A 7,985-nucleotide genomic window follows, 5' to 3' on the forward strand; every position below is an offset into this window, starting at 1 on the left:
CAGACACGCCAGAAATCGTGGGCGCTCCATCACTGGAGATTTTTAAGAAGAGACTAGAGACAACCACCTGTCTGAGAGGGTATAGGTTCTCCTGCTTGAGCAGGGGGCTGGACTAGAAGACCTCCAAGGTCCCTTCCAGCTCTATTCCATTCTATTCTATTCCATTCCATATTTTCTATTCTGTTCTGTTCTATTCTATTCTATTCCATTCCATTCCATTTCATTCTTTCTATTCTATTCTACAATCTGTCTATTCTATATTCTATTCTATTCTATTCATTTCTATATTCTATATTCTAATTCTATTCTATTCTGTTCCTGTTCTGTTCTGTTCTGTTCTATTCTATTCTATTCTATTCTATTCCATTCCATTCCATTCCAATTCCAATTCCAATTCTATTCTATTCTATTCTATTCTATTCTATTCTATTCTATTCTATTCTATTCTATTCTCATTCCTATTTCTATTCCTGTTTCTATTCTGTTTCTATTTCTATTCTATTCTCATTTGATGAACGCCAACCCCCCCCCCCATTCTTTCCTCATTTGAGCAGCATCCCTGTGCAACATTCCTCTGCGCTATCAGCTACTGGTTCCCACCTGTGCAGGTGAAGCCCAAGCCCCAAGAAGGACTTGAAGAGACCCCCAGTCCTATAATCCAGGGAAGGCCTTGCTCAATTCCGGAGGGTCTTCGCTCCGCCAGAAGCCGTCCAAGGGTCCGGAGATCTCAAAGTGAACCAGTTCAACTCTCATTTCCAATATTTTGAGTGGCCGAAGACTTTTTCCGTGCTGGCTTCCAGAAACGATGCTGGAGGAGCTAATGATTTGGCCCCTCAAATTCACACGTTTGTGAGACCAGAGCAGTGTTTCCCAAACTTGACAATTTTAAGGCATGTGGACTTCAACTCCCAGAATTCCACAGCCAGCATTGCTGGCTGTGGAATTCTGGGAGTTGAAGTCCACATGTCTTAAAATTGTCAAGTTTGGGAAACACTGGACTAGAGTCACGGTTTTGAGGGAGAACTTCAGAGAGAGCTGTCTTCCCACACTTTCTCCTTGGGAAAAAAACGGTTGGATGGAAACATCTACAAAACGTCTACAAAAAACCTTTATCTGGGCCCGTGAAGGACCTTGGGTTTGCCTCCAGCTCTGTTTATTCATGTAAGAAAATCTATATGGTCACCCAACTCACTCTCGGGGACTTACGAAGAGAGTTTAATCTGGATCTTCAGAGTCTCTATTTTCTCTTAGTAATGAAATTGTTCCTAGAAGGTGTCTGTTTAAAAACAAATAACCCCACACCTGAAAATGTAAATAACTAGATGAGCAATATTCATAAAATAATTTTTGTACACTTTTTTTTCTGAGTCATTTTATATTGGTATAAAAAGAAAGGCAAAGTTTTCCCCTGTCCAGCCATGTCCGAATTTAAGAGGGTGATGCTCCTCTCCGTTTCTTAGCCGCGGGAGCCCGCGTTGTCTGAAGACACCCACAAAAAAGCCTTAGTAAGGACACACCTGGAATGCTGCATCCAGTGTTGGTCACCAAGTTACAAAAAAGACGTTGAGTCTAGTGGTCCTTGACGTGTAGGGTGCTGGGAAGAGTAGTACTCTTCCTCCTGTTTTTTAAGACATATAAGAAACAGCAGGGGGAGTTCATCTGGTACTTTGGGGTGCAATATCTTGAGTTTATATATCTCTCCCCCCCTCATCACAACTAAGCTACGCAGGAGACACCATCCAAGTCCGTACCTGGTCCTCAAAGGCTGGAAGGTCCAGATTGGGGAGAATAGATGAAAGTGGGATCGAAGTAAAGAGCAAGCTTCTGTTGGTATATCGGGGTTCTCTCTCCACATCCTGTCACCTTCCCAGGTAGACCAGACAGGATACACGACCAGATGTGCTAAATCTGCTTTATTCTAGGTCTTCGCTAAGAGGATCTTGCAAGTCTGAAAGTACAAAACTCACACCATCTCTTTTTACAGCCTGATAAGTCAGGGACGATCCCTCCGGAGTTTCTTTCTATGCCTGTTGTACAGCTGGGGGGGAGGGCTACCCCTTCTCTTATCTAATGGTCCCACAGGCAGCATCAGTCCCACCCCCCTCCCTCAAGGTCTTTCCCACACACCATGACATCACCCTCCCTTCAGACTCACCCTCCCCTCCCCAGGTTCCCAGGGGAAAGAGGTTGTGGGCTGTGAGAACAAAATGGTAAGGGTCGCCCCCACCTCTTCGCCTGGTATCCCCCCAAGATAACACCAGGTGTCTCCTCAATCATCTTTTCCAGTTCAAGTGACAGCTGCCTCTCCATCGGGAATCTCTTTCAGGGGGTTGGACTAGAAAACCTCCGAAGTGCTTCCAACTCTGTTATTCCGTTATTATTCTGACTCAAATCTAAAGTGCCTTCTTTTAAATCCAGTCAGACAGTTAACTCAAAAGAAACGATCTTATAATAAACAAAATATATTTTAATGAGAAAGATTACTTGCATTCACGCTGTGGTTGATACATACGTTCCAGAATAGTTATAATTCTTTTATTCTGATTTGCTTAGTCGCCGACTGCTAAAATCCAAGCGTAGTTCCTTGGAATTTCTTGCAGAAATCTGAAATGTTGTAGAAAACCACAGCAAGTCAGCAAATTGGGCAATTGTTGACCACACGCTGTGTTGACTTGCAAGTTCTGCCTTTTGTTGACACCAGCACTTTTATGGGTATGACTCTCCTATCGCTCAGTAAAATCAGGATCCCCGATTCTTTGCTTCTCTCCTGAAGCCAGAGATCTCTTGACTGCTCTAATTTGCATGGGATCTCCCGGGTTGGATCCCACGGAGACCCCCTAGGATGGCATCATCCAGTTCCTCAAATGCTCTGGAGAATAGGTCAACCAGTAAAGGAAAATATTTGTAGCTGAAATGGGTGGGGGGGTCCCTGGTGCTCTCTGAGCCAGGTTGCTTTTTGGGGAGACCTTTCATGACCCGAACTAGGAAACATCATCAGTGCTAGTAAAGAGAGGGGCTTTGTCTATGTAACCCATCCCTTACTAGCACTGATGACGTTACCTAGTTTGGGTCATGAAACGTCTGCAAGAAAACAAGCTCAGAGAGCACCAGGGACCCCACAGTTCTCCTTCTCCCCCTCCCCCTCCTCCTCCCCCCTCCTCCTCCCCCTCCCCCTCCCCCCCTCCTCCTCCTCCTCCTCCACCTCCCCTCCTCTCCACAATCCCCATTTCCTTACTAGCACTGATGACGTTACCTACTTTGGGTCATGAAACGTCTGCAAGAAAACAATCAGGCTGAGAGCAACAGGGACCCCACAGTTCTCCTCCTCCTCCTCCTCCTCCTCCTCCTCCCCCCCTCCTCCTCCTCCCTCTCCCCCTCCCCCCCTCCTCCTCCCCTCCTCCCCTCCTCCTCCTCTCTGCAATCCCCATTTCCTTACTAGCACTGATGAGGTTACCTACTTTGGGTCATGAAACGTCTGCAAGAAAACAATCAGGCTGAGAGCAACAGGGACCCCACAGTTCTCCTCCTCCTCCTCCTCCTCCTCCTCCTCCCCCCCTCCTCCTCCTCCCTCTCCCCCTCCCCCCCTCCTCCTCCCCTCCTCCCCTCCTCCTCCTCTCTGCAATCCCCATTTCCTTACTAGCACTGATGAGGTTACCTACTTTGGGTCATGAAACGTCTGCAAGAAAACAATCAGGCTGAGAGCAACAGGGACCCTCAGAATACGTTGACCCCCTCTTCCTTGTGGCAGCCCCTCAAATACTGGGACACTGTTATCATGCCCCCCCCCCCTGGTCCTTCTCTTCACTGGACTAGCCCTGCCCAGTTCCTGCAACCGTTCTTCATATGCTTTAGCCTCCAGTCCCCTGATCCTCTTTGTTGCTCTTCTCTGTACTCTTTGTAGAGTTTCAACAACTTTTTTACATCGCGGTGACCAAAACTGGATGCAGGATTCCAAGTGTGGCTTTACCAAGGCCTTATAAAGTGGTATTAATCCTTCACATGATCTTGATTTTGTCCCTCTGTTAATGCAGCCCAGAACTGTGTTGACTTTTGTGGCAGCTGAAGCACAAGCTGGCTCACATTTAAGGGATTGTCCACTAGGACTCCGAGATCCCTCTCACAGTTGCTACTATTGAGCAAGGAACCACCTCTACTATAACTGTGCATGTGATTTTTCTTGCCTAAGTGTAAAACCTTACTTTTCTCACCACAGAATTTCATTTTACTAGCTAGGGCCCATTGTTCAAATCCTTTGGGATCCTGAGCTGGTCTTTTGGAGCATTGGCTACTCCTGCCAGCCTGGTGTCGTCTGCAGATTTGATGAGTTCCCCATCTATCCCCTCCTCTAAGTCATTTATGGAGAAGCTATGGAGATGGCATCAGTCTTGCAAGTCTCTCCCGAGAGAAGAATCTCAAGAAGGGACTCCAACGGGCCACTGAGCATCTGGGGCAAGTGGACAGACACAAGACCGATTTGCAGAATTGCCACGAAGTGACCAGCGCGCTTCTGAATTGCGTTTTGCAATTGAATTGCAAGATTGTCAGGTCCCCAAGAACTTGTGTTGAAGTTCTTTCCCAACCAGGAAGTCATGAGTTGTTTTGAGCACTTCTCCGCCAAAAGCAAGATTAATCTCCGGAGGGTCACACCGTGTCTTGAAAGCCGTCTGAACACAAGATAGGGTGTCTCTGGTGAGATTCGTTCTCAGAAACGCTTGCGGACTTCTGCTGAAGACCACAACCTGTTTTTTCAAGATGCTCACCGAGATTGCGAGCATCTGCTTGAAATCTATTCCAGAGATCAGTAAAAGATCGGTCACTTGCTGGATCTTCCCATTTTTGAAGGCCAAGACAACAGGTCTCCCCTAAACATCTGGCACTTCATCTGTTGATATTAGAAGTCTGGACAGGCCATTTGCAGGTCCCACCCGTAGCTCTGGGTGCGATTCCTCTAGTCCTGGGAATGTAAACTCATGGCAAGTAAAGAGAGAATCTCCAACTATCTTTATTTTCCATCTGTAAATAAGGCTTTTTGGCTGGAGAAGGTTGATTCAGTTCCTGCAGGAGGAGAACCACCTTGGAGGGTTGAAGGATCGTAATCAACACCTTAAATGTGGTGATTATGATTTTGCTCCCATTAGCTGCAGTGTTAATTCTGAAAATAGCCGAGGCCTCCAGACGGTGGGTTCATTGTGCAATCCCCTGTCATCGTTCCCTGGAAGAAAAGGTCCCAGCCCTTGCCTGCCCCGCTTCCATTTCTTAGAAGGCAGAAAAGGGGAAGAGGAAAAAAAACAAACCACATACTGCATTGTTAATTTTTTTTATTTTATAATTTACTTATACAGCTACCCGCCTTGAACAAGTCAAAATCCAATAAAAAAGAATTATTTAAAGAAGAGTTAAATAAAATAAAGAGAAAATCAGCAAGGGCGATAGATAAATAGATATAGATGATATAGATAAATAGATGATAGACAGATGAAAGATAGATGATAGATGAGATAGATAGATAGATAGATAGATAGATAGATAGATAGATAGATAGATAGATAGATAGATAGATAGATAGATAGATAGATGGATGGATGGACAGATGATAGATAGATAGATAGATAGATAGATAGATAGATAGATAGATAGATAGATAGATAGGCAGGCAGGCAGGCAGACAGACAGATATAGATAATGGATGGATGGATGGATGGATGGATGGATGGATGGATGGATGGATGGATAGATGATAGGCAGACAGACAGACAGATAGATAGATAGGCAGGCAGGCAGGCAGATATAGATGGATGGATGGATGGATGATAGGCAAATAGATAGATAGATAGATAGATAGATAGATAGATAGATAGATAGATAGATAGATAGATAGATAGATAGATAGATAGATAGATAGGCAGGCAGGCAGGCAGGCAGGCAGGCAGGCGGGCAGGCGGGCAGGCAGATATAGATAATAGATGGATGGATGGATGGATGGATGGATGGATGGATGGATGGATGGATGGATGGACAGACGCACGGACAGACGCACGGACAGACGGACGGACAGACAGAAAGATAGATAGATAGATAGATAGATAGATAGATAGATAGATAGATAGATAGGCAGGCAGGCAGGCAGGCAGGCAGGCAGGCAGATATAGATGATGGATGGATGGATGGATGGATGATAGGCAGACAGATGGATACAGATGATAAATAGATAATTGATAGATGAGATAGATAGGATAGGTAGACAGAGAGACAGACCACCTGGGGATACAATGCAAATATGGAACTGGGGCTCATTTCCAGGCTGGGGCAGCCCTTCTGATCCAGGGGTGGGGAAGGTGAGCATCTCAGCCAGCAGGAGGGAGGCCAGTTCAGCCTCAGGGTCCCCGAGAGAGCCAGAGGGGCAGCCTATAAATCTGACAGATAGAAATTTTGGAATGGGGGGGGATGATGTTTGGTGGGACAGGTGCAGCGGGGGGGGGTGCTCCTTAATGCAGACAGGACTCACCTGATGGGACAGGGAGGCACCGTGGGGGAGACTGGATCCTGTAAATAGCCTGGGCCCCTGGACAGGTAGCCCCCAGCCCCTTGAACCGAACAAGGAAGTAAGTAAATCATTCTCAGGTTCCAGCCATCAACTCCTAGCAACCCCCGAGGCCATCTCCTCTTCAGCTGATATTTCGGGGCTTCCCCCATAGCCCCTGGGACTGAGTCTGGACAGTCGTTTGTCTGAAATGGTTGGGGATTTCCTGCCTGAGCAGGGTTGGACTAGATGACCTCCAAGGTCCCTTCCAATAATAATAATTATTATTACTATTATTACTACTACTATTATTATTGTTATTATTACTACTATTAGTATTACTAATAATAATAATAATTATTATTATTACTATTATTATTTCACATCACTTTGTGCAATTGGCTAAACGGGCCAGCCTCTCCTCCACCCGCTTAAGCATTCATGAAGACCTGGAAGGGCGGAGGACCCAAGGCAAATCCCTGGCCCCTGCCCGCTCTCCGTGGAGGGGGGTCCGTGGAGGATCCCTGGGGAGTCAGCCAGCCATGGGCCCTCCTCATACCTTGCAGCCCACAAAAACCGAGCCTGCAGAAAAAGGACACCACAAGACACTTTATCATTTGTTTACAACCATTTCACCATCTTTTAAGGAAGCAGTTTGATCAAAACAGGAGAAATGATAAGCCAGCAAGATCAGTTCCTGGTCAAAGAAAAACCCCACCCCACCCTCCAAACTTCTGCTAATTGTTGCCTTGTTTTCAAAAGTTCCTTCTCTCTGTATGACCAGCTCTAAACTCTAATGTTGTGGTCAACATTTTTCAAAATGCTGAGATCTTCTTCATTCCTTGCAAAAGTAGCTAGAGTCGGCTACGATAGCAGCCATCCCGTATTTGAGGGGTTCCACCAGGAAGAGGAGGGGTCACGTTATTCACCAAAGCCCCAGAGGGCAGGACAAGAAATGATGGATGGAAATGAATCAAGGAGGGAAGCAATCTGGAATGAAGGAGAAACTTCCTATCAGTGAGGACAATTAACCAGTGGAACAGCTTGCCACCAGAAGTTACGAAGGCTCCAACGTTGGGTGTTGTTAACAAGAGATTGGACAAACCACTTGTCTGAAATGGTGTAGGGTCTCCTGCCTGAGCCGGGGGTTGGACTAGAAGACCTCCAAGGTCCCTTCCATCTCCGTTATTCTATTGTTGTCACGTGGGGCTGGTCTTCAGAGAAACTGGGGCTCCACACAATCCATCCTTGCCCTTCTGTTTCCTTCGTGGTCCACTGTGGCTGGCCAGGCAATGGGTGGGTGGGTGGGTGGGTGGGTGGATGGATGGATGGATGGATGGGTGGGTGGGTGGGTGGGTGGATGGATGGATGGATGGGTGGGTGGGTGGGCGGGGGGGCAGGCGGATGGATGGGTTGGTGGGTAGATGGATGGACATGCTTCCTTGCTATCTTAAAACGGACTTCC

This window comes from Crotalus tigris, unplaced genomic scaffold, assembly GCF_016545835.1.
Source record: "Crotalus tigris isolate CLP2741 ecotype Arizona unplaced genomic scaffold, ASM1654583v1 scf7180000024298.760630, whole genome shotgun sequence".
Taxonomy (NCBI): Eukaryota; Metazoa; Chordata; class Lepidosauria; order Squamata; family Viperidae; genus Crotalus; species Crotalus tigris.